Source organism: Perca fluviatilis, chromosome 15 (assembly GCF_010015445.1).
Source record: "Perca fluviatilis chromosome 15, GENO_Pfluv_1.0, whole genome shotgun sequence".
Lineage (NCBI taxonomy): Eukaryota > Metazoa > Chordata > Actinopteri > Perciformes > Percidae > Perca > Perca fluviatilis.
Genome location: NC_053126.1, coordinates 35,685,875 through 35,712,691, shown reverse-complemented (window position 1 = coordinate 35,712,691; position 26,817 = coordinate 35,685,875). Strand labels below are relative to the sequence as shown.

At 40.8% G+C, this 26,817-nt stretch overlaps 1 pseudogene; it reads left to right on the top strand.

Moving 5' to 3' along the window:
* Window positions 1-25,794, top strand: part of LOC120574783 — a 30,375-nt pseudogene extending 4,581 nt beyond the window's left edge.
* The last annotated feature ends 1,023 nt before the right edge of the window (window positions 25,795-26,817 follow it).

Sequence of the window (26,817 nt, the reverse complement as noted above, 5' to 3'; positions counted from 1 at the left end):
TTATGTTATACTGTTGTTGTGTTTCTTTGTTGCTGTTTGGTATTTGTTATTTGTTACTGCTGGCTGTAATGCAAATTGCCCCTCGGGGATAATAAAGGGACCCTTTAACCCTTTAACCTTTACATCACTAGATAGTTACTGGTCCAGTGAAGTAAGACTATCATTTGGGAGGATTGTACAATTAGGATATGTTCTTAAAATGTACAATCCTCCCAAATTATATTCCCAGTTTACTGGACAACATAAATTGTGTGCTAAAAATGCCAAATCCACATGGAAGTGGAACAAACATGATCCTTATTGTTAAAGAATTAAAAAAAAATTAATCAACTAAAATAATTCAAGGTGCATTGGTCAACTATAGAAATGTACAGCATTGTATGTATTGCTCTTAGTAACAGACTTCATTTAAAACACATTTGAAATGTTCAATTCAATTTTATTTATAGTATCAAATCATAACATAAGTTATCTCGAGACACTTTAAAACACAAAATTACAACAATTCCAGTAATTCCCTCAAGACCAATCAGTATGCGACAGTGGCGAGGAAAAAACTCCCTCTTGGGAAGAAACCTCGGACAGACCCAGGCTCTTGGTAGGCGGTGTCTGACGAGCCGGTTGGGGTGTTGATGAAAAGTGAGTAGTCACATTAATAATGGAACAGTGACTGGATGTAGCGGGAAGCTGCAGGGTTCAGCAGGACGCAGCTGACATTGCAGGGCATCGCTGAGCTCAGCAGGGAGTGCAGCAGGACCACGGCGACAGCTGCAACCAGGGTCTTGGTGCCAACGTTCTCCAAGGAAATACGCTGGGGAAAAAAGCATAAGGACTCGGGAGTAAACTCCCCAGAAGCTAGGATTAGTAACAAGCATTTCTTGGACGGCGCTGCACACAAATAGTAATAGTAACAGTAATAGAAACAGTAATAGAAAGGGAGAAGAGAGAGCAGCTCAGTGTGTCAAAGGAAAAAAAGTCCCCCCGGCAGTCTAGGACTATAACAGCGTAACTATAACAGGTAACTAAGAGAGACAGGTCATAAGGAGAGGTAGCTTTTTCGGGCTTAGAACTCTCCCCCTGCCGGATCTGGCTTGGCTGGCCTGCCTCCCTCTACTTTGTTATGTATTATTAATCTAACAATTATGAAGAGAAGCAGTTGGGCCAGTTAGGTGAACACTACAACTCCTCACCCCTAACTATAAGCTTTATCAAATAGGAGAGTTTTAAGTTCATTCTTGAATGAGGTGACAGTTTCTGCCCCCCGAACCCAGATCGGGAGCTGGTTCCATAGGAGAGGAGCCTGATAACTGAAGGCTCTAGCTCCCATTCTACTTTTAGAGACTCTAGGTACCACCAGTAACTCTGCATTCTGGGAGCGCAGTGCTCTAGTAGGACAATAGGGTATTAGGAGCTCTTCTAAATATGATGGTGCTAGACCATTTAGAGCTTTGTAGGTCAAGAGAAGGACTTTAAACTCAATCCTGGATTCAACAGGAAGCCAATGCAGAGAAGCTAATGCAGGAGAAATATGATCTCTTTTCTTAGTTCTTGTGAGAACACGCGCTGCAGCATTCTGGATCAGCTGGAGAGTCTTAAGAGACTTATTTGATCTGGAAGTAACAAATGCATGGACTAGTTTTTCAGCGTCGTTTTGAGACAGGATATTCCTAATTTAATTTAATTTTGTTAATATTGTTACGAAGATGAAAAAAGGCTGTTCTTGAGGTTTGTTTTAGATTGGCATTAAAGGATATATCCTGATCAAAGATAACTCCTAAATTTCTAACAGTGGTGCTGGAGGCCAGGGCAACACCATCCAGAGTAGCTATATCTCTAGATAATGAAGTTCGGAGGTGTTTAGGGCCCAGCACAATAACTTCAGTTTTGTTAGGGTTTAACATCAGAAAATTATAGGTCATCCAGGATTTTATATCCTTAATGCACTCTTGAAATTTTGCTAGCTGACTGGTTTCGTCTGGTTTGATTGACAAGTATAATTGGGTGTCATCCGCATAACAGTGAAAGTTAATTGAGTGTTTTCTAATAATATTGCCTAGAGGAAGCATATATAAGGAGAATAGAATTGGTCCAAGCACTGAGCCTTGAGGAACCCCATGGCTAACTTTAGCGTACTTGGAGGATTTATCATTAACATTCACAAATCGATCAGAGAAATAGGACCTAAACCAACTCAGAGCAATTCCTTTAATGCTAACCAAGTGTTCCAATCTCTGTAACAGGATTGAATGGTCAATTGTGTCAAATGCAGCACTAAGATCTAGTAAAACAAGAATGGAGACAAGACCTTTGTCTGCAGCAGTTAAAAGGTCGTTAGTAATTTTCACCAGTGCCGTCTCTGTGCTATGATTCTTTCTAAATCCTGATTGAAAGTCATCAAATAAACTGTTGCTATGTAGAAAATCACATAACTGATTAGCAACCACCTTCTCAAGGATCTTGGATAGAAAAGGAAGGTTAGATATAGGTCTATAGTTTGCTAAGACCTCAGGATCCAGGGTGGGTTTTTTCAGAAGAGGTTTTATCACAGCTACTTATCAGCCTTTTCTAATTATCTCAACAACTGCCATAATATATTCATCAAACTTCTAACAACAATATGAACAGCAATCTTCATACAGCAATATAACAGTAACAATGACTGTCACATGAATAATTATAAATAAAAAAATAATGGTCACAACTAATAACAGTACTTAAAATAAACAGCAAAATGCACCTTTTGTATTTTAATCCAGGCTGATAATGACAATAGGGTAAAACCACTGCTGGGTGATCAGAAAAGGCTCCAGGATTAAATAAATCCTGGCTGTTAGCCTGGTCAGGAGCAGGCTAGCTGTACAGAATAAATCTCCATGGTGATTTATGTGCCTCCGCTTTTGTGAAACCGAATCAAGGCTTAATTCATCCAGGATAACTGGGAAATCCCGGCTTAATCCCTTATCTTGGTTTTGTGAAACAGGCCCCTGGACTACGAAGCAAGATTTGGGGTTAACGAGGTAACTTCAGGTTCAACCCAGGGTTTTCTTTATCACCAAGGTGGATCACTTGATACCGGGTTTAATCGCCATGGTAACTTATGCTGAACACCTAACCTGGTCGGGAGCAGGTTATGTTGGAGATTAGAGATCAACCGTTGTTAAAGCTCCGCCTACTGACCAATCAATACTCGATTGATACCGGCGTCACCTTTCTTAGAAAACCAGGTGGAGCTCAGTGGGCAGAGAGAGAGAGAGAGAGAGAGAGAGAGAGAGAGAGAGAGAGAAAGAGGGGTGCGCTCATACAAGAAACATTTAGAGACCGACAACCCCGTTAACATTCCCTGATGGGTATATATATTTATATTACATATTGGCTATTTCTTCGGCTTCTTGAGCCGCGTGTAATGCGCACAGCGGTTTTTTATTTGTTCTCACGATCGTTTCCACTGCAAGGGTTGCAACTGAAATAAAAGGCTAAAGCAACGACAGTTTATGGAAAGCACAAGTGTAATTATGGTCAGATGTTGTGCCTGCCTGATGGGGAAGTGATATTGATAAGCGTTGTGATGTACGCATCTATAGCGTCGCCTTTTTTTTTTTTTTTTTCAGCTGTCCTCCTGTTTTAGGAAGCAGCGACTGTATTGCGTTTTGCCTGTAAAACCATGTCTGTGTTCTTCATATGCATTGCCGACAGCTGATTCTGACATTTTTGTTTTGCTGCGACTGTAACGCTTACCCGTCCCGCCGCTGAGATTGAGTACGGTCACGTGACGAGACTGCACAACTACGTTTGATTGGTGAAACACAGTCACGTGGTAGAGACTTTAGCGGAAGTCTCTCTCTCTCTGTCAAAATAAAACATTAAAATCAGGCGTACGCGGGGGAATAAAAACAAAGGTAAAAACAAAAGTAACGAGCTCTGTGTAGCCTAATGTAGCGGAGTAAGAGTACAGTTTCTTCTTCACAAATCTACTCAAGTAAAAGTAAAAAGTAGTGATTTAAAACTAGTCCTAGAAGTATAACTTTTTCAAAAACGTACTCAAGTAAATGTAACGGTGTAAATGTAACTCGTTACTACCCACCTCTGTATATATATATATGTTAACAGTGAATCAGACGACCATTTTACCTTAACTGCCCTATTTTATGTATTTGGTTTTATTTTTATACATATTGGTACAACTGGAGGAAGCCTGAGAACTTTTATTATTTTATTGCTTCACTGTCATCGTTGTGCATTTGACAACAAATAACTTGAAACCTAAATATAGGAAAAGAATATATAATAATCTTCTTTTTATACGATTAGATTCAACTTTATTGTTGTAACACAGAGTACCGGTACTGAGACAACAAAATGTCATTCAGCTTCTAACCAGAAGAAGAAAAATCTGTAAAAGTGCAGAGTGAATATATACAAAATATATACCAGGGAAAGATGCTAATATTTTAAAGCACTGTACCAACGGGCCACCAAGGCCCTAAATTGGTACATTTTTAGTGGGACATTTTGGAGCTGACATCAGCTAAAGTTGATGTAAACACACATGTATCAGAAAATATGTAGGCACTTTAGTCTTGACCGGTCTTAGAATAAAATCCTTTGTGAGAGACCGAGACGAAACCAAAACACATCTTGAGTAGTTACAACACTGTCGAGGGCTACCAATCTAATTATGCCATCTGGAAGTCCTTGCATATATTATCCTTATTAGACATTAGCATTACTATTCCACCATTATGGTCACCCCACAGGATCATATTCGAGCCTATGCTGCACAATGCACTGAATACAGCTTAAAACATGTCTCAATTAAATATTGATAATGGATCACACACAATGTTAACAATAACTACATGGATACAGATATAATGTACAGATGTATTTAACCACTGACAGGTTTTGTCTCAGTGTGTTGTGGATGCAGTGCAGAATTTATCTTGTGTTTCTATCAGGAGGAATCTGGAAGAACCTGAACCCAGCTGTGTGTCCATGAAGAGTGACCGGAGATCTATGGATCTTCCTTATAACTTCAAAGATGGAAACCACTCTGTTGATCAAAGGTGAAGAATTCAAACTGATAATCAGCAGGACTAATAAAGGTTTACCACTACAGGGAGTCCTCTGATTCACTGTTAACATCCAAATATCCCTTCATTGACCTTTACCTTGTGTCTGTCTCTGTGTGGACAGACATCATGTGAGCTAATTCTTCCTGATTCCTCCACAGAGTGGACCAGGAGAGCTCAGAGGTTCCCAGTGGTCAGTCCGCCCAGCAGCATCAAACACACCTGGACTCCATATTTATGGTCTGTACATATACAACTACGTTCACATCTATTCTGTTCACAATCAATGCTGCACTTTTTAGACCAGTGAATTGTCAGTCTGTCCAACATGGATCTGATATCTGCTTCCAAGATTTCAGTTTGATTTGTCATTCATATAATCTTCTGTTCCAGCTGCTGGAGGAAGACATCAGCACTTTTGTGAAGAACGAGCTGAAGATAATCCAGAAGGTTCTGAGTCCAGATTACCCAGAATGCTTGGAGAGTCAGAGGGAGGATGAGAAGGTGTTGGACAGTGAGGATGAAGAGCACAGGAGGAGCAGCAGAGAGGCATTTCTGAAGATCACACTGCACTTCCTGAGGAGAATGAAGCAGGATGAGCTGGCTGACCGTCTGCAGAGCAGTAAGAGGATTTAAGAAGATATGAAGATTTAACATGCTGGACAAATAGGACATTTACTAATGTCTCAAGAGACGGACCAAATATATATTCATATACTCATTCTCTGAGGAAATATTGATCTATGTTCTTTGACTTATTGATCTGCTTTGTTGTGTGTTCATTCAGGAAGTTATCGTGGAGTTTCTAAGCGTAAACTCAAATGTAAGCTTCAGAAAAAGTTCCAGTGTGTGTTTGAGGGGATTGCTAAAGCAGGAGACCCAACCCTTCTGAATCAGATGTTCACATTGATCTACATCACAAGGGGAGGGACTGCAGAGGTCAATGATGAACATGAGGTCAGACAGATTGAAACACCATCCAGGAAACCAGACAGACCAGAAACAACAATCAGACAAGAAGACATCTTTAAAGCCCCACCTGGAAGAGATGAACCAATCAGAACCGTGATGACAAAGGGAGTGGCTGGCATCGGGAAAACACTCTTAACACAGAAGTTCACTCTGGACTGGGCTGAAGACAAAGCCAACCAGGACATCCAGTTCACATTTCCATTCACTTTCAGAGAGCTGAATGTGCTGAAAGAGAAAAAGTACAGCTTGGTGGAACTTGTTGATTACTTCTTTAGTGAAACCAAAGAAGCAGGAATGTGCAGGTTTGAAGAGGTCGTGTTCATCTTTGACGGTCTGGATGAGTGTCGACTTCCTCTGGACTTCCACAACACTGAGATCCTGACTGATGTTACAGAGTTCACCTCAGTGGGTGGGCTGCTGACAAACCTCATCGTCGGGAAACTGCTTCCCTCTACTTGCCTCTCTCGGATAACCACACGACCCGCAGCATCCCAACAGATCCCTCCCGGGGTGCTGACATGGTGACAGAGGTCAGAGGGTTCACTAACCCACAGAAGGAGGAATACTTCAGGAAGAGATTCAGAGATGAGGAGCAGGCCAGCAGAATCATCTCCCACATCAAGACATCACGAAGCCTCCACATCATGTGCCACATCCCAGTCTTCTGCTGGATCACTGCTACAGTTCTGGAGGACGTGTTGAAGACCAGAGAGGGAGGAGAGCTGCCCAAGACCCTGACTGAGATGTACATCCACTTCCTGGTGGTTCAGACCAAAGTGAAGAACATCAAGTATGATGGAGGAGCTGAGACGGATCCACACTGGAATAAAAAGAGCAGGAAGATGATCAAGTCCCTGGGAAAACTGGCTTTTGAGCAGCTGCAGAAAGGCAACCTGATCTTCTATGAATCAGACCTGACAGAGTGTGGCATCGATATCAGAGAAGCCTCAGTGTACTCAGGAGTGTTCACACTGATCTTTAAAGAGGAGAGAGGACTGTACCAGGACAAGGTGTTCTGCTTCGTCCATCTGAGTGTTCAGGAGTTTATGGCTGCTCTTCATGTCCATCTGACATTCATCAACTCTGGAGTCAACCTGCTGACAGAGGAAAAATCCTCCTCATGCTCTGAAGTGTTCAGAGACAAATCTAAACTTTTCTACCAGAGTGCTGTGGACAAGGCCTTACAGAGTCCAAATGGACACTTGGACTTATTCCTCCGCTTCCTCCTTGGTCTTTCACTGCAGACCAATCAGAAAACAGTTGAGTACATCAGGAAGAAGATAAGTGAGAATGTGTCTGCAGAGAGAAGCATCAATCTGTTCCACTGTCTGAATGAACTGAATGATCATTCTCTAGTGGAGCAGATCCAACAGTCCCTGAGTTCAGGAAGTCTCTCCACAGATAAACTGTCTCCTGCTCAGTGGTCAGCTCTGGTCTTCATCTTACTGTCATCAGACAAAGATCTGGACGTGTTTGACCTGAAGAAATACTCTGCTTCAGAGGAGGCTCTTCTGAGGCTGCTGCCAGTGGTCAAATCCTCCAACAAAGCTCTGTACGTGCACACAGCACTATCTAAATTAAATGTAGATTTTCTTTATTGAGAAAAAATGACAACATTTTCTGTAATTTTTTCATATTTTTCTTTTTTTCCTTCAGGCTGAGTGGGTGTAACCTGTCAGACAGAAGCTGTGAATCTCTGTCCACAGTTCTCAGCTCCAAGTCCTCTAGTCTGAGAGAGCTGGACCTGAGTAACAACGAGCTGCAGGATTCAGGAGTGAAGCAGCTGTCAGCTGGACTAAACAGTCCAAACTGTACACTGGAAACTCTCAGGTTAGTGTACTCTCATTTGCATATTAATGTGTCTACCTGCGCAAATACCCATTAGACTCTCTGGTTTTTATACCACTATTTTAAAATGATGACGTTCAGGGGTCACGTGAGCATGCTGAAGAACATGGCCGCCTAGAACGAAGCTCCAAACAGAATAACCCAAAACCTTGAAATGTGATAGATAGAGTTTACTCTAAATTGATAAAAGTGTGATTGAGAACTTTCCTTTGGCACGGTGTAACACATATAAGTTTTAGATGGCAACGGGGGAAAGTCAACAGCCCCCTAGAACTCTGTGAAGTAACGCAAACAACATGGCGGACATACAGGACGGCGACAAACAAGAGGAAGAAACTACTTCGGCTGGTCCAGGTGGTGATAAATGAAGCATGGATACAAGCGTCCTGTCTGCTATGCAGAAATCGCTCGGAAAACCTATGGACGAGCTTGGGCATGTTAGTAAGTTACAACTGGTATTGCAAGCTGATATTGACCAAGTTAAAAATGGACAATGCGGGCCTCCGCACGGATGTTAATGGCATCATACAGTGTCTGGAGGCAGCTAAAAGTAGGATATCTGATTTGGAAGATGAATACGTTGGCCTTCGGCAAATAGTGGAGAGAAATGTCAAGAAGTGCTCAGTGCTTGAGGTGGGCCAGCAGGATGCCAACTTTCGGGACAGATGCCAGAATCTGGTTCTGGTTGGTTTGAAGGAGAGGTTGGAAGAGGGCAAACTGGAGATATGTGTGAGGAACATCATTGTCGAGGCTCTGGGCGTGTCGGTGGACCAAGCACAGCTACAGGATTGCATCAGGTCCCCAGTGGACCAGTGATGGATGAAAAATCGCTCACCAAGACCTATTGTCATCCGCTTCTTGTGCTTCTTGGAGAAGGAGAAAGTGTTCGCTGCTGCAAAACGGAAGTATAGGGAAGGGAAAGGAGTGGAGTGGAAAGGGTGCAAGCTTTCTTTTTTCCAAGATCTGCCACGGGAGTGGGCGGAGAGGAGGAAAATGTTTTGATGAGGGAAAAGTTGCACTCTCTGGACGTACGGTTCATTGTGGCACCACCGGCACAAATGTGCTTCACCTGGAAAGGAAAGAGGATGAGATTTGATGATCACCGCAAAGCACTGGCATTTCTGAGTAAAGAGGCTGCTGGAGCCTCCAGCCCCGGCGACTCGCAGGATGGAGAACAAGAATGATTATGCCAAATGGATGACGGACTGTTGACAGGGTGCCCGATGACGGTTATAGGCTACCTGGCTCTGTTTTAACCTGAGACGTAAGGTAAGGACGTGTTGAAACATGAAAGACCAGTATCATGGTAGGAGAGAATGTGTTCATACTGTCCTGTGGGAAACAGTAAATAGGTAAATGTACACGTTCTAAGTGGGGAGGTATAAGTCTGTTTACTGTGAATGATAAACGAAGACGGCACTGTGTTTCATCAAGGGGGGTTGTCGGTGGCAGTCCGATGCCACCTGTTGGAAACATTGGTAATAATGATAGTAGTTTTGAATAATGGTGTGAGGGGGTTGGCGGGGGGGTTCTTTGGGTTGGTCATTGAACGCAACACACGGACTAGTTGGGGTAGTTTCGTTTTGTCCCTTCTTTTTAGGATAACAGGGAGGTAGGAGTGAAGGTTTTTGCATCTATGTTTTTTAGGTGGGTGATTTGGATGAGTGGATGTTTTTTTTGTTTGTTTTTTTTGGTTTGGTTGGTTTTGTGGAAGAGTGTTTTGTGTGCAAAATGTAGGGCACATTACATGTTGTTTTATTTTTGTTTGGTAAGGTTGGCAGTTGGACAACACACTAAATGGTTAGTATTAAGTGATGTGATTTATTATGTAATGTGTAGGTTTTGGATAACTCAATATGCTGGAGTATAAATGGTCTTAAGATATGGTTAATTTGGTAAGGTTTATTGTTGGAATATAAATGAATCACATAACCCTGCTAAAAGGAAGAACTCTTTGTCCTATCTTAGATCTCAACAAACCTGTTACAGGAGACACATCTGGTGGATACGGAAATAGCTAAATTTAAGACAGGATGGGTGGGACAGGTATACCATAGCTCTTATACTAGCAATAAATGTGGGGTTGGAATACTTATACATACAAATTTGAATTTTATCATGCTGAGACAACATAAAGATAATGAAGGGAGGATAATATGTGTTGAGGGTAAAATAAATGGAGTTAAGGTTAATATATGTACACACACTATAATTTCTGGCGACTATAACCAGGTACAAGATGGGGTTTTGGATAAAACGTCCTTCACAAATAGTGTGCCGAGAGACAGAAGAGCCATAAATCTAATGATGAGAGACCTGGACCTGGTGGATATTTGGAAGCTAGTACATCCCAGAGATAGAGAATATACGTTTTATTCAAATATGCATAAAAGTCACAACCGCTTAGATTTTTTCCTGATATCCAAAGACCTGGTAGAAGGAACGGTAGACTGTACAATTGGACCCATTGCATTAACGGACCATGCTAATGTGCAATGGGGGTTACATTTGGGTTTAGACATTATTAAATCTAATGGATGGAGGATGAATGTGTCATTGCATCAGGATGAAACTTTTGCCAATTTATTAGGGGAATATCTTGAAATGTTTTTTGACACTGACATAGGATCAATTGAGAGATTAGGCTCAGTGCTGAAGGCCTCTAAGGCCCATATAAGAGACAAAATAATACCCAGGGCTCTCAAGTTTTGAAGACAGGCAAGAGTGACACCCCCCCCCCCGCCCCCCAAAAAAAAGATCATAGATTGTTGGCGGGTTGGACAAGTCGCAGGAATAGGGGTGTTTCATTAATATTTTTATTATTAGTGTTTTTGTTGTTATTATTAATAATTGCTCAGATTTACACAAGAAAAGATTTGACACATGGCACTGACAATTCAACCAAATACAATGTATTTATTCAATTTCTGCATGGTTACTTATGATAATGGGGGGGTCTGGAGGTCCTCCCCCAGAAAATTGTGAGCATTAAACTCTTCATTTCCTGCATTCTGGTGAATTTGTATGCACCTATTTATACCTTTTTCTGAATCAATTTATGCTGGAAATCTTTATGTAAAGGTAAACATAGATTAAAATCCAAATATAAAAACATAATGGAATATATGGCAGTTAGGCTCAGGCATTCTGTATTGCTTTCATTTATTCTCCTGTAGATTGACTTTTCTAATTATATCTGAGTCAGCACACATGTAGCCTAGCATCATTTACTCTTCCCTTTTGCATCTTTTGTTGAGGAAGTAACCTCCTTAAATGTGCATATGACAATTATTCACGTCAATGATACATTAATTCATTTTAATGAATTAATAAACCCCTGGACTGTAATATGATTTGTTAGAGCAAGATTTCTGCTCATGTTCAAAACTTTGTGCACATTCAAAATATCTCTTTTATCTGAGTTTTGGAGGAGTAGTGATACTTTGAGAAAAATAAAGTTATAATAGTCAATATATTTCAGAAAATAATCTACCTGCACCATAGTCTGCTGTGCATTACGTGATTGCTCTGCTGATACGGTAGATCTCAGACCTTCTGACGGACACAGAGCCCGTTTGCGGGTCTCTGGTCTCTGAATGAGCCGAATGTTTAGGGAAGTGTCTGTATGCTTTGCTTTTTTTATTGGTTGCTGCATTAAATCTTACCCAGATAAAATAGTGCTATTTTCTGATTGGCTATTGTGTAGCCCCTTTCTTTTGGTTTGGCTGATAAGTGGCAGGCTCGATTTAGACATTAAAAATGTAAGCTCAGGCGCCGTGGCTTGGTCACGGTCTATGCGGCTTGGTAGGGTTGGATTTCCCCTGACTCGTTTCCTGGTTCTATTTCTCCATAAACAACATGAAATCAAGGAGAGGGTTAACTTTTCCAGCTACATCTCACCCCACCGTGGTCCGAAAGAACAGGAGGAGACACTTTGTTTCTCTCACTAGGACTCTAGAGTCGCTACTTGCTCCAAAGATAATCGCCGTCACTCTCAACTTCTCCCTCTACCACACACTCCCCCAAACACACATGTGGCTCGAGTTTCACACCAGCGCACAAGCATAACCATCAGGCCACTTATGTAGACTACTGCAAGAGCTCTGCGTGGAGCCTCCGCACAACTGTAAAACGGCCAGACGCGTTTGATTCCTGCCGGTTCCATAGTGAGAGCAGCGCAGCCAGAGAAATTTTGGGCGCTGCGGCATATTTAATTTATTATAAATAATTTTTACGCGTGAAAAATACAACGTGTGGCGGGAGTGCGTGACAAAAGACCGAAATGAGTGACTGTCACGCTCAATGCGTGACACTTGAGAGCCCTGAATACCTCACTCAAGTAAGAAGAAAAAATACAGTAAAAAACAAGTGCTGGGATTAGAGTCCCAGCTGAAGGTTGCAGAAAAAGAACTGGCGGATAATCATACTGAGGACCGTCTGAGAAGAGTATGTGAATTAAAATTCCAGTTAAATGAGTTATATGGTAAAAAGGTAGAATAGGCTATGTTTAGAATGAAAAGTAACTTCTATGGGAGTGGGGAAAAGGCCAGCAAATTATTGGCTAGGCAATTAAAAAAACAAGATGCTAGCTTTATAATACCGGCAATTAAAAATACAAATGGGGAACTAGTGACAAATACAAAGGACATTAATTAGGTATTTAAAGACTTATGTGAAGCTGTATAAATCACAAGTAGATCCATCAGAAGAACAATTTGAAGCCTTTTTTGCTAATATAAATATCTCAAAACTATCAGAAGGACAAGTAGCACAGATGGAGGGAGCTATTACCGAAGGAGAAATTAGAGATGCAATAGTGTCACTGAAAACAGGAAAGTCACCGGGGCAAGATGAGCTACCCGTTGAATATTATAGGAAACATATTGAATTATTGGCACCCATATTGACAAAAGTATATAAAGAGTCATTTGATAAGGGGCAACTACCAGATACATATAATGAGGTTTTAAATACTTTGATCCTGAAGAAAGACAGAGACCCTGCAGACCCAGGGAGTTATAGACCCATACATTTAATAGATGTTGATGGCAAAATTCTTACTAAAGTGCTTGCCACAAGAATAGAAAGATCTATGCCATATATAGTGCATGCAGATCAAGTGGGTTTTGTTAAAGGGCACTCTTCATCAGATAATGTTAGGCGGTTATTACATCTTATGTGGGCAAGTCGTGATGCAGACATGCCCACCGCAGCGCTCTTGTTGGACGTAGAAAAAAACGTATGACAGTAGAACTGTCTTTTATACATTGAGGGTGTTTGGATTTGGAGGGGATTTCATTAAATGGATTAAGATTATTTATTTGTCCCCTAAGGCATCTGTTCTAACTAATGGCCTGAAATCTCCCTTCTTTGGCCTCATGAGAGGCCAGAAACAGGGGGATCCATTGAGTCCGCTGCTCTACACCATATTTCTGGAACCATTAGCTGTAGCTCTAAGAGCAGATACAGATATTAAAGGGGTGTGGGGTGTTGGGATGGATCATACATTGTTTTTATATGCAGATGATATTTTCCTGCTTATTTTGGACCCGGCTAATTTCTATTCCCATAATCCTAAATAAAACTGAAACCTTTTCTCGAATATCTGGATATGAAATTAACTGGCAGAAATCGGAGGTGATGCCTGTATCTAGGTCTTGGTCTCAGTCAGAGATCTCTAACTTTCAATGTAGATGGATCCCAGTGGGAATGAAATACCTAGGATTAAAGTTAACTGCTGATCTGTCTGATATAATAGAAATGGTAACACTTTATAATAACCATCATAAATAGATGGTGAATTGATAGTTAATTAATCTTTAGTTAACTGTCAGCAAACAGTCATTTTACTTTTAACAAACAATTAAATTATAATTAATAATGTTTACTAATTATTAGTAGTGCTGTAAATTGACAGTTTATTGTTACACACATTATATCCCTGATATACTATATTAGGTATCGGGTAATGATTCAAAAATGTTTTGTAAACATTTTTAAAACCTCTATAAACATAACATAGATAGATGGACCAGATATTTCTAACACTTTGTTAAGGATTACTAGTTGGTTTGTAAACCGTATATAAACAGTGTCTGGATGGTTATTATAAAGTTGCAACAGATGACTATAATACCTTGTTAAATAGTTAATAAATACTTTGTAAACCATCTATAAACATTATCTGGATGGCTATTGTAAAGTTGTGACTGATGTTTTTCATAGTTAGTTATTGGCTAGTAAGTGCTTGGTAAAGCAATGATAAATGTTTTGCCCTTCAATAAATTACAGTATATAAAAATGTCTATCTATATACATACATATATATATATATATATATATATATATATATATATATATATATTAGGGCTGTCAAAATTAACGCGTTAATTTTTGCATTAATTTTTTAATATTTAACTCGTTAAAAAAAATTAACGAAATTAACGCAGCTGTGTTTGTTTACTTCATGTGGCGGCTGAGAAACGTAATACGTCTCCATAAGAGCAGGCGGCGCTACTCTAGGAGGGACTTACCTGATTGAAGTAGGCCTACGGGCCAGTCAAGAGTTGAAACATGGACCAGTAAGATCCCAAAAGAGAAAAAAGATGATGTGTTAGAATCCAGAAATGAATGAGCACGGGCTATAAACGGGACCGAGTACTAGTTCCGACATGTTGTCTCGTCAGGAGAGATGCGCCACCGGTAAGCTGCAGTTTCGCTACATAGAGCTGCAGTTTAAGTTTGATTTGTCTGTTGTGCTACTGCTGTGCTGCCGATATGTACGTGCGCGATTTGTTTGCTTGATAACTGTTACGTTGGTCACGCTGGTAAAACCTTATTTGCAGTCTGATGTTTAACGCTGTCGACTCGATAGTATCCGTGACTATATTCCAGTAAATGTTTGAAATTGGTGCGTCTCACTGTCACACAAGCTACTTCCTGGTTGCGGTGCTGGAAGGGAAATGTAGTCAATCGCTTTACATTGGTAATGGATTGCTGTGCACAGCGTCGCTATCTAAAACTACACTCAATGTTTTCCCTTTAGGCCAACATACACCTTTGTGGTTTTGGGTTACTGGTTTCATGTGTAACATTGATATTGATATTGATGTGCATTTCTGTGTTTAGATATATGTGCTTTGCTTAGTCATTCAGATTAAACACTATGTATATTATAATATTTATGATATTAAGTACTGCCTAGATTGTAATTTATATTATATATATATATATATATATATATATATATATATATATATATATATACACACATACACATTTGTATATTATTCAGAATATGGTATATTAGGTATGTGGCTAATATTGGGGGTGGTGACAAAAATCTGCTCTCAAGTCGGACAGTTTCTAGCCGTTTCAGCAGCGTTCAGCAGGACTAAATAAGCCAAATTGTTGCTGCTGTTGTTCTGAAAGATATTAAACATTCTGAACTTAGCAGAACCTTTCCTTGTTTGTTTTCTCTTCATATTTGCAAAGTTAAGTGATTTAGCATTTAAATATCCATTACTACAAGCTTCTCAATTTTCAAAACGCGATTAATCGCGATTAACTACAGCAAATTGTGCGATTAATTAGTTAATTTTTTTTAATCGATTGACAGCCCTAATAGTATAGGAACCCCTGCTAAAGTTGACTAAAAAGAGGAATAAAAAAAATCATCTTTTGGAAATTGATCTTAATGCCTTAATTGAAAAACATTGGAAAAATCCAACCTTTGAGAACGCCAATTTTCTTTGTGAATGAATAATGTATCGTAAATAAATAAATAAATGTTCTTCCTTAAAATACAGGGGGCATAAGTATAGACACCCCTATGTTAAATTCCCATAGAGGCAGGCAGATTTTTCATGGGCAGATTTTTTTCAAGTGGCATGGGCTACTTTCCATAAAATCATCTCTCAATGCAAATCAAACCAGCTATTAGGCTAACTGAAATAAAACCATGCCAATCTCTAGGTAAGGTGAAGGGTATGTGATGATGTGGGGGGGCTATTTTAATTCCAAAGGCCAAGGGAACTTCACCAGGATGCATAGTATCCAGGATCCATGAAATAAATGGCCTTTAAAAAGAAAAATCTGCCTGCTTCTATGGGAATTTAACATAGGGGTGTCTATACTCATGCCCCCTGTATTTTAAGGAAGAATTTGTTTTATTTATGAATCATTATTCATTCACAAAGAAAATTGGTGTCCTTAAAGGAGAACTCCGGGCAAGTTTTCCGTTAATCTTGATTGCTATATGTATATGAGTACTGCCGATAGCAAAAAAAACGAGCCGAATCGGTGCTAGCAACACGGAGTTGCTGCAGCTAATGCCGAGAGCTCCCACTCAGCTAAAACGGCAGTTATGGGGGCATAAGATAAAGAGTGCCTTTGTGCCTCTTAACAGACACAAAATGCAATTAAAATGTCTATGCAACATGAACAGGGACCTTACATGACAACAAGATGCATTTAGCAACTTAGCCATTGTTTAAATTCACCTACCCTCTTAGCTGCTAGCTGCCGTCTGGGATGAGTGAGTGTGTTCAGCCAGGCTCTGGTAATAATCATCACGCAGCAGTTCCATGTGTATTTGTAGCATATATATCCATTTTGTGTGCTGTCGTTGGTGAATATGAGTCTCTGCAGTGGCGAATTGTGTGGTAGTTTCCTTAGCCAGGCTAGCAGCCCCGGGCGGCATCCTTCTACTTCCTCCCGCATCCCTCGCCTGCCGAAGGTGACAACAATCCTACAAGCGCCCGCTGGTCTGGTGGAGGTCCTCCAGAAGACCGTTCAAGCCTTCGCGGCGAAATTTTGAAGTTTATTCCCCCCTCACAAAAATCGGTAATTGAGCACTGTAGTGGTTATGACCATATTAGTGACTATGTAACTACATGGAAACGGACCAACTTATGTTTATGCCCTGTACAGTAAAATAGTGTTTTAGACTGCTAGCTGTAGTCTCGCGCTGAAGTCCCGTGGGAATTCAGTTGTAGCAGGAAAAGGTAAACAGCAGTGTGCAGATTGCAGCGTAGTGTGTGAAGAGTGAAGAGCGTAGGTGTTCACAAGGGAAGAAGCTTAGGGTAACGTAACTATGGAGCTAGAGCTAGCCTTCAGTAACGCTATTATACTGTACAAGAAACAGGCATCATTTGGTCTGTTTCCATGTAGTTACATAGTCACTGATAGGACCACTACAGTGCTCAATTACCTATTTTTTACACACACACACACTCACACAAAGATATATATATATATATATTGTTGTGGAAGTTTTCCTTGAAGCAGCAGCGTTTAGAAATATCAATGATCAAAATGAAAACGAATAACGACCGTTTGAGAATTAAACCAAAGTTTGGTCTTTGAGTACTTATTTACATTTGCAAATGGAGAAAACACAGTTTCAAAGGTACACGCAGCACAACTGAAAATGTCTTTCTAACCTAAAGTCTAAACATCCACACATCATATAGTGAAAACCTCTGTTAAACCACCCCTCTAAACATATCTCTTAGCATGGCCATAGTTGAAAAGAAGACATCATTACAGTCACACTTTTGTCTCAGCCTTCCCCTCTGCTCTCTGTTCCTAACATTAGCCTAAACAACAGTTTATCTCAGGAGACAGAAACCTATGTAGTTCTCACTGTCGTAAACAGTCATCGGCCTTCTCCACTTCTATCTAAGCAAAAGACAACAATGTGAGAAGGTTCAAACTAGTAAAACTAAATAACACTCTAGGCTATAGTTCACGGTTGCCAACTATTTCACTTGGAGCCTTTTGAATCTACACATGAAGAAGCTAAATCTTGTGGCGTTATAAAACAATCGTTAAACAAATGGTTAAAATAAAATTTGCCACCACAATATATACACACATAATACACATAATACACATATAATACACATTTTCTCATCATTTATCATTGCTTTACCAAGTACTTACTAGCCAATAACTAACAATGAAAAACATCTGTTGCAACTTGATAACAACCATCCAGACACTGTTTATAGACCAATATGTTTACAAACCAACTAGTAACCTTTAACAAAGTGTTAGGAATATCTGGTTCATCTATCTATGTAATGTTTATAGAGGTTTTAAAAATGGTTTCTTAAAGGTTTATAAACATTTTTTGATTCATTACCCGATACCTAATATAGTATATGAGGGGTATAATGTTTGTAACAATAAACTATTAATTTACAACTAATAATTAGTACACATTATTAATTATAATTTTATTGTTTAACAGTAAAATGACAATTAACTAAAGATTAATTAAATATCAATGTACCATCTATTAATGATGGTTATTATAAAGTGTTACCAAGCTATGTACTAATAGGGAAAAGGGGGGCTTGGCCCTTCCAAATGTAGAAATATATAATTTAGCTTTCGAATTGGCTAAACTGGCTAGGCATTGGGCTAACTATGGTTCTCAACCGGATTGGATAAAAATAGAAATGGCCATGGTGGTTCCCTCCAGACCCGTACAGGCTCTCTCTCGGATTAAAGTGGTAGAGGGGGAAAAAAAATCCCATTCTGAAGCACTCTCAATGGGTGTGGTTGGAGGTGCATAGGTTGATGGGAAAATCACTATACAAGCAGGGGTATTCTTCCATATGGGATAATCCATGTATTGTGATAGATAAACACTCATTTTGTTGGGATTCTTGGCAGAGGAACAGTATATGTGTGATTGATGATCTATATAAGTTTTTAAGTCATCTTTTCTTTTGGAGGGAAGGGGTGAATTTTGGAAATATCTAAAACTAAGAAGGGGACCAGAGGGTGTGTGCCAATTACAGGGGTATCACACTTCTCAGCCTCCCTGGTAAAGTCTACTCCAAGGTGCTGGAAAGGAGGGTTCGGCCGATAGTCGAACCTCAGGTTGAGGAGGAACAATGCGGATTCCGTCCTGGTCGTGGAACAACGGACCAGCTCTTCACTCTCGCAAGGATCCTGGAGGGGGCCTGGGAGTATGCCCAACCGGTCTACATGTGTTTTGTGGATTTGGAGAAGGCGTATGACCGGGTCCCCCGGAGATACTGTGGGAGGCTGCTCGGAGTATGGGGTGAGGGGGTCTCTACTCAGGGCCATCCAATCTCTATACGACCAAAGTGAGAGCTGTGTCCGGGTTCTCCGGCAGTAAGTCGGACTTCGTTTCAGGTGAGGGTTGGCCTCCCGCCAGGGCTTGGCTTTGTCACCAATCCTGTTTGTAATATTTATGGACAGGATATCGAGGCGTAGTCGGGGTGGGGAGGGGCTTGGGTTCGGTGGGCTGGGGATCTCATCGCGCTTTTTGCAGATGACGTGGTCCTGATGGCCTCATCGGCCTGCGGACCTTCAGCACTCACTGGATCGGTTCGAGCCGAGTAGTGAAGCGGTTGGGATGAGGATCAGCACCTCTAAATCGGAGGCCATGGTTCTCAGCAGGAAACCGATGGAATGCCTTCTCCAGGTAGGGAATGAGTCCTTACCCCAAGTGAAGGAGTTCAAGTACCTTGGGGTTTTGTTGCCGTGAGTGAGGGACAATGGAGCGGGAGATTGGTGCGGAGAACGTCGCGGTGCGGTATTACATTCCATCTATCGCACCGTTGGGAGCGAAAAGAGGCTGAGCCAGAAGGCAAAGCTCTCGATCTACCGGTCAGTTTTCGTTCCTACACCTCACCTATGGTCATGAAGGCTGGGTCATGACCGAAGAACGAGATCCAGGGTGCAAGCGCGAAATGGGTTTCCTCAGGAGGGTGGCTGGCGTCTCCCTTAGAGATAGGGTGAGAAGCTCAGTCATCCGTGAGGAGCTTCGGAGTAGAGCCACTGCTCTCGCGTCGAAAGGAGCCAGATGAGGTGTTTCGGGCATCTGGTAAGGATGCCCCCTAAGTGCCTCCCTAGGGAGGTGTTCCAGGCACGTCCAGCTGGAGGAGGCCTCGGGGAAGACCCAGGACTAGGTGGAGGGATTATATCTCCAACCTGGCCTGGGAACGCCCCGGGATCCCCCAGTCGGAGCTGGTTAATGTTGCTCCGGGAAAGGGAAGTTTGGGGTCCCCTGCTGGAGCTGCTCCCCCCGCGACCCGACACCGGATAAGCGGACGAAGATGGATGGATGGATAAAACTAAGAAGCAGTGTGCGAAGTGTGTTCCCACTTAACAGAAGTATAGAGGAATGTAATATGTTGCAAAACCTTTTTGATTTGCCAAGTACAATGCATAGTGCTTCAACATTTTACAAAAATATAACCGTATTACAAAGTGTGAATACTGAGAATCTTAGATTAATATGGCAAAGAGATTTAGAATGTGAAATAGATAAGGAGAAATGGCATAATATAGTTTCCAAGGTTGGCTGGGCCACTAGGGATATTAACAAATTTACTCATTAAAAATCATACATAGATACTACTATACTCCTATGAAGATTTTCAGAATGGGCTTAGTAGAAGACAAGAGGTGTTGGAAGTGTAAGGGAGAAAATGGTAAATTTTTACATGCCTTTTGGGAATGTCCTGTGGTATTACCTTTCTGGAAAGAAGTATTAAGAAAACTGGGAGATTGGTTGGGACAAAGGTTACTGGAATCTCCATCGATCTGTTTCCTGGGGGATAGCACACTTTTGCCACAAGGAGTCAACAAAGGACAGCATGCGCAACTAACTGCAGGCCTCATCACTGCAGCAAGGCTGATACTGAGGAACTGGAAGAGCACATACACGCTGGGCCTCACAGATTGGACTCAACTAATGACGGAGACTGCATCCTACGAATATTTGATTGCCAGGAAGAACAATGTTAAAGGGAAGTTCCATTTAGTATGGGACTATTTCTTTTCATATATTAAGGGATTGATACATTAAGCACGTGTTGTAACACATCATAGTTGATATAATCACAAACAATATAGTGGTACAGAGGGGTGTTGAGGGGTGTTGTCCTTTAAGTTTAGTTTCGACTGCCTTTTTGTGTTTTTTTGTTATGTGTAAGTTGTTTGTATTATTTATTGAAAATAAATAAATACTTTAATGACAAAAAAAAGAAAATGATGACCTTCATGATCTGTTATTTTTGTCATATTAAACATTGAATGGACTTATCATCTGATTATTTTCAGTTCAATATGAGGGTTATCCAAGGTATGTTGAATTGACTGTGCAGGAATTACGGTTGTTTCCAAACATATTTGGACAAGATTTTATGCATCTATTTCTCTTGGGACCTTCAGAATCAATATTTCAAACTTAATCACGTGTGTGTGTGTGTGTGTGTGGTGTGTGTGTGTGTGTGTGTGTGTGTGTGTGTAGTCTGTCATTCTGTCTGGTCTCAGAGGAAGGCTGTACTTCTCTGGCCTCAGCTCTGAGCTCCAACCCCTCCCATCTGAGAGTTCTGGACCTGAGCTACAATCATCCAGGAGTCTCAGGAGTGAAGCTTCTTTCAGCTGGACTTAAGGATCCACACTGGAGACTGGAAACTCTCAGGTATGGACAGCTGGACAACACTGTTCCTCTGCCACTAACTGATGAACTCTGTTTAACGGAGAATGTGAGCAAGGCCGCCTTAATGCACAGGCTTACCGGGGCTTAAGCCCACGGGCCTATGAAGATGAGGGGCCTACCATGAGCCAATAAAAAAATACTCTGTCCTCTGTCTGTAAAAATAGAGGCGAACAGCGCAGCTTCTTCAGAGTGTGTATACTATTGTTGATAATAAAGGAGGTGCTCTCATTGTGCATGATGCTGGAGAAGGGATGCGACGCGTGCATGCTTCATGTATTTCTGCCATAGTTTCAGACTTCTATCTCTGATGAAGAGCAGCGTGCAGTCGCTTCCCTAAACTCTGTCTCATTCAGAGACCCAAACGGGGCTCTGTGTCTGTCGCACGGTCTGGATACTGCTATACAGCAAAGGAATAATATAATTTAATGCACAGCAGACTGCAGGGCAAGTGGATTTTATCATGAAATATTGTGACTGTATCAAGGTACGACTTTATTCTCCTAATACCATGACTTTTTTATTCAAAATATCACAACTCTTCCAAATCTCAGAGCACAGATGGGATGAGTTTTATTTTGAATGTGCACTAAGTTTTAAACATGAGCAGAAATCTTGCTGAAACACACAATTACAGTCCAGGGGTTTATAAATTAATTCAAATTACTTAATATACTGTATCATTGAGGTGAGTAAGTGCCACATGCAGATTGAAAGAGGAGTGACATATGTGTGTTGACTGAGCAGATATTGAAAGAGGAAAACTAATACATATCGTGCTGTATAGACGATTGTGGATATTACATATTTTTGTTATTAATAGTGTGAGTTTGGGGGGGGGGGGAAGGCGTAACAGCGGGTTAAAGATGAACTGAACTGAAATAATCTGCATTGATAATGTGTTGGTTATGACAAATAAAAATGAATTACACTAAAAATTTTAATAAAAAAAATCAATATAGCTTTTTTTAAGCAACACAAAAATTACGTTTGTTAGTATTAGAACACTGACAATTTTGCTGACGTCACTGGCATGGTAGGACCTGCGAAGGTATATAGGTTACAGTGCAGCATGGACATGAAAATGAGTAATTTTAATGGCATAGGTTACGCATTTGAGCCTGTGAGGGACAGGCCTGCAGTGTCTGACTACCACCACATGGAGTAACCAGTCCATGATTTCAGGCTCCACCTACAGTACAGGATCGTGTGGGGGGGAAGTGACTGGTGTGTGGGCGCTGCCGGAGCATGGACACTGCAACTGAATCCATCTGTGATTGGACGAATTCATCCAATGGGATCGCTTTTTAAGTTACCTGCACGCAAAATGTTAAAACCAAAATAAATAAAGTTTGAAAAAAGAAAAAAAAGTTCGCTGCACGTAGGAGAGTCACCACAGGTTGACCATAGATGCACGGAGGATTCACGAGTTTTGCCGTTTACGTTAGGCTAGTGTAGAGTTGGCAGATTTTTTCCTTGTGGTCGTTGATGGATATTACACAAATGGATACTGCACAGATACCTTTTACTAAGGAACTAGCAGCTTTTTCTGCGAGTTGAACTCCCTCTGCATCAACGATTTGCCCTGAGGCGGTGGACACCAGCTAGCATCAGGGTGAGTAGAAAGGGACATTGGAGTCTGTTTACAGACCTGCTGTGGTTTAGTTAGCAGCTAGTAACGCATTATTATTGATCTGTGATATCGTCGGAGTCAGGATTTATTCATACAGTCTATGGTCGGAGTGCTAGCTTGTGGAGTTTGACATAAGGGTTTCCAACGTGTTTAGCTGCTAGCCTTTTCCCTAGGTTGGAGCGTGTGGTATCTAGCTTGGTTTTGTGACCCACTTTTTTAATGAACGGCCAAGTGTGTCAGTCTCAGTTTTGTTGAACGCTATTATTTGTGTGTGTAAGTGAATATGTACGTGTTTTGTGTATGTGACAACGTTACATCCAGCCCTTTGCCTAGTAGACTTGCTAGCATGCTGGATAACCGCTAAACATACCTCTCTGTCCTCTGCCTGATGGAAGCGTTTCAGCGCCATGTCTCTGTGGCAGATAGCATCGCTGGTGTTGGTACTTGCCATTGGTCTATCGGTCGGCCCTGTACTGTAGCCTGAAAAATCGATTATTGAGGGTATGGCCTCAGGTTTCAGTCTGTTGGACTTAACCCTCACCAGTGACCCTGTTGTATCAAATGTACAGCTCTCTAAATAGTCTGTCGCTAAAAAATGGTCGCTACAGACTCTAAATCCAGGGGCCGTCGGAGGGCTAGCCAGTTTTAAGGCAGCTAGCTATGAGTTTAGGACTGGTTTCCTTGTCAAAGGTAGCCTGTGGAAATGTATCATAACCCCAGCTGCCTTAGCCCTATAAAATTCATTACTGCAGCCAGGGGTAATACAGTATGAACCCCCCTAAACCTGTTGGTTGCCGTTTCCTCAGACATGTCCGTTAGCCTCTGACTGTTTACATTCCACGGCTGCTTACCATGCCAGTGACGTAGCAGGTTGTGGAATTCCAACATGGCGGCGCCCATGTAACAACAACACTTTCAATGTACCATTTTACCCCTTTTAACAAATTCAGCCATTTTAATCATTGTACCAACGAGAAGAAATAAAATACATCTGTTATATCACCTTTAATCAAATTCCAGTTCAGTTCATCTTTAAGGCAGGCCTAGATGTGAGTGAAGGTGTATGAAGTTGAGACTGACTTTGTTTCTTCCTGCAGGACGGACCATGGTGGACCACAGAGACTGAGACCTGGTGTGAGGAAGTGTGAGTGTGTTTAAAGTTTGAGAGCAAGCTAGAGTTTTTTTTACAGCTGGCCCTGGTCAAAGAATACCAGCTTAAAGCAAGTTGGTGGACCCACAACGTCCTTCTCTTGTGTTTCACCGTGTTTGAATCATGTGTGTTAACATAGACATGCATAATGCTCTCTCTCTCTCTCTCTTTCTCTATGAATTGGTCATCAGATATGATAAAAGTACACTATTAGCACACTCTCATAAACATTAAATATTATATGAACAGACAATTTCCGGTGCATTAAACTGCCTTAGCGGAATTTTGATTTGGATGACATCATTACATAGCATATTACAGTAACTTTCTCCAAACATGTAGTGCAGCTGCAGAAAAAAACAGCTCTGGTCAACGCTGGGTCCTCATTTTGATGCTCCAATATCAAATCAAGGTCGGAGTAGATGCGTCAAAGCAGTTTGAGGCGCATCAAACCGCTTTTGGTGCGTGTTTGACCATTTAAAACAATAGGTGTACTTCAACATGCAAGCGTCAGAAGCTTTCAGTGTGTTTGGGCCTTCAGGGTTTGAGGCTGCTTTGTTCTGCAGTGGAAGATGATGTGACAGTTTTATTAGTGAGACTTTATTCCACAAGAGGAAATATAGCAGAATATTACTGACATGCTGAATCTCATGTTCAGTAACTGTTCATGTTATAACTGGAATGTTGAAGTTGTTAATAAATCAACAGATGATAACCTGCAGCTGTATTGTGTCTTGTTCTCTCCATCAGATGTCTGTGAACTGGAACTGGACACAAACACAGTATACAGAAACCTCAAACTGTCTGACAACAACAGGAAGGTGACACATGTGGGAGAGGATCAGTCATATCCTGATCATCCAGACAGATTTTACTACTTTCCTCAGCTGCTGTGTAGAAATGGTCTGACTGGTCGCGGTTACTGGGAGGTTGAGAGAAGAAGAAGGGTTGATATATCAGTGAGTTACAGAGGAATCAGCAGGAGTGGAAACAGTACTGACTGTGTGTTTGGATGGAATGATCATTCCTGGAGTCTGGTCTGCTCTGATGATGGTTACTGTGTCTGTCACAATAAGAGAAGAACAGACCTTACTTGCTGCTCTGTCTCTAACAGAGTAGCAGTGTATGTGGACTGTCCTGCTGGCACTCTGTCTTTCTACACAGTCTCCTCTGACTCACTGATCCACCTCCACACCTTCTACACCACATTCACTCAACCTCTTTATCCTGGGTTTAGGCTCTGGTCTGATTCATCAGTGTCTCTGTGTCCTCTGCAGGACTGAGAGTCTCTCCTGTGGACAGAAACACTGACTGAAGATCAGCCGCTGAAATCAAAGTTTAGTCTGTTCACCATCACACACATTCTGCACTGTGAAGCAGATCTGTCTCAGCTTCAAACACTAAACATTCATTTGTCTGATTTCATCTCTTTGATTATAAACATTTTAACTGTTTAACTAGAAACACTTTATGATTCCTGTCATCAGCTGACTGTCTTTACCTGAGGATACACTGTCTAAAGCTGAGTGAATGTGATGTTAATTTAAGTTTTTGTCAAATCTGTGTCCATGGTTAAGAGCTGTACCAAGAGCTCGTCTGATACCAGATTTGTGTTGTAATAAACTTGTAAATTAGAGTAAGAACATCTGAGGCTCTGAGGTTGAGACTAAAATATTATTTAACAATATACAGTACAGGCCAAAAGTTTGGACACACCTTCTCATTCAATGTGTTTCCTTTATTTTCATGACTATTTACATTGTAGATTCTCTATTAAAGGCATCAAAACTATGAATAAACACATATGGAATTATGTACTTAACAAAAAAGGGTAACACTTTACTTGACAGTACCGACATAACCATGACATGACACGGTCATAACTATGACATGACACTGTCATGAATGTGTCATAAACCTTATAAACAAGTCATAAATGTTTATGACTTCTGTCATTAAGTGTCATTCGGTTTTTGTCATGACAAATTGACATTGTTGGGCTTGTCTTGATTATGACAACTTGACATTAATCAAAGTGATATTACCAGAAGTTGTCTTGCTCATGACAAGTTGACATTAAATTTGTCTTTATTATGACACTTCGACATTAATCAAAGTGTCATTACCAGAAGTTGTCTTGGTCATGACAAGTTGACATTAAATTAGTTTGGGATGTCTTTGTAATGACAACTTGACATTAACCAGGATGACATTACCAGAGGATGTCTTTGTCATGACAACTTGACATAAACAGAAATTCACCTCTTTTTGTATTCATGACATTTTGACCTAATGATTATTATAATTAGATGTGCAAGATTAGAGACCAATTCTAGCACTTTTTCAGATAGATGTCTGACAGGAAGTTTCACAAAACTGGGTCTCATGACACTGTTATGACAGTGTAACTAATAAACATTTTGACCTCAAGTAGTGGTACCAATTGTATTTGTCATTAAGATATCATTGATAGGACTTGCTGTCATGACAACATTATGACAGTGTAACTAATAAATATTTTGACCTCAAGTAAAGTGGTACCAATTGTATTTGTCATTAAGATATCATAGATACGACTTGCTGTCATGACATTATGACAGTGTAACGAAAACATTCTTTGACCTCAAGTAAAGTGGTAACATTTTTATTTGTCATTAAG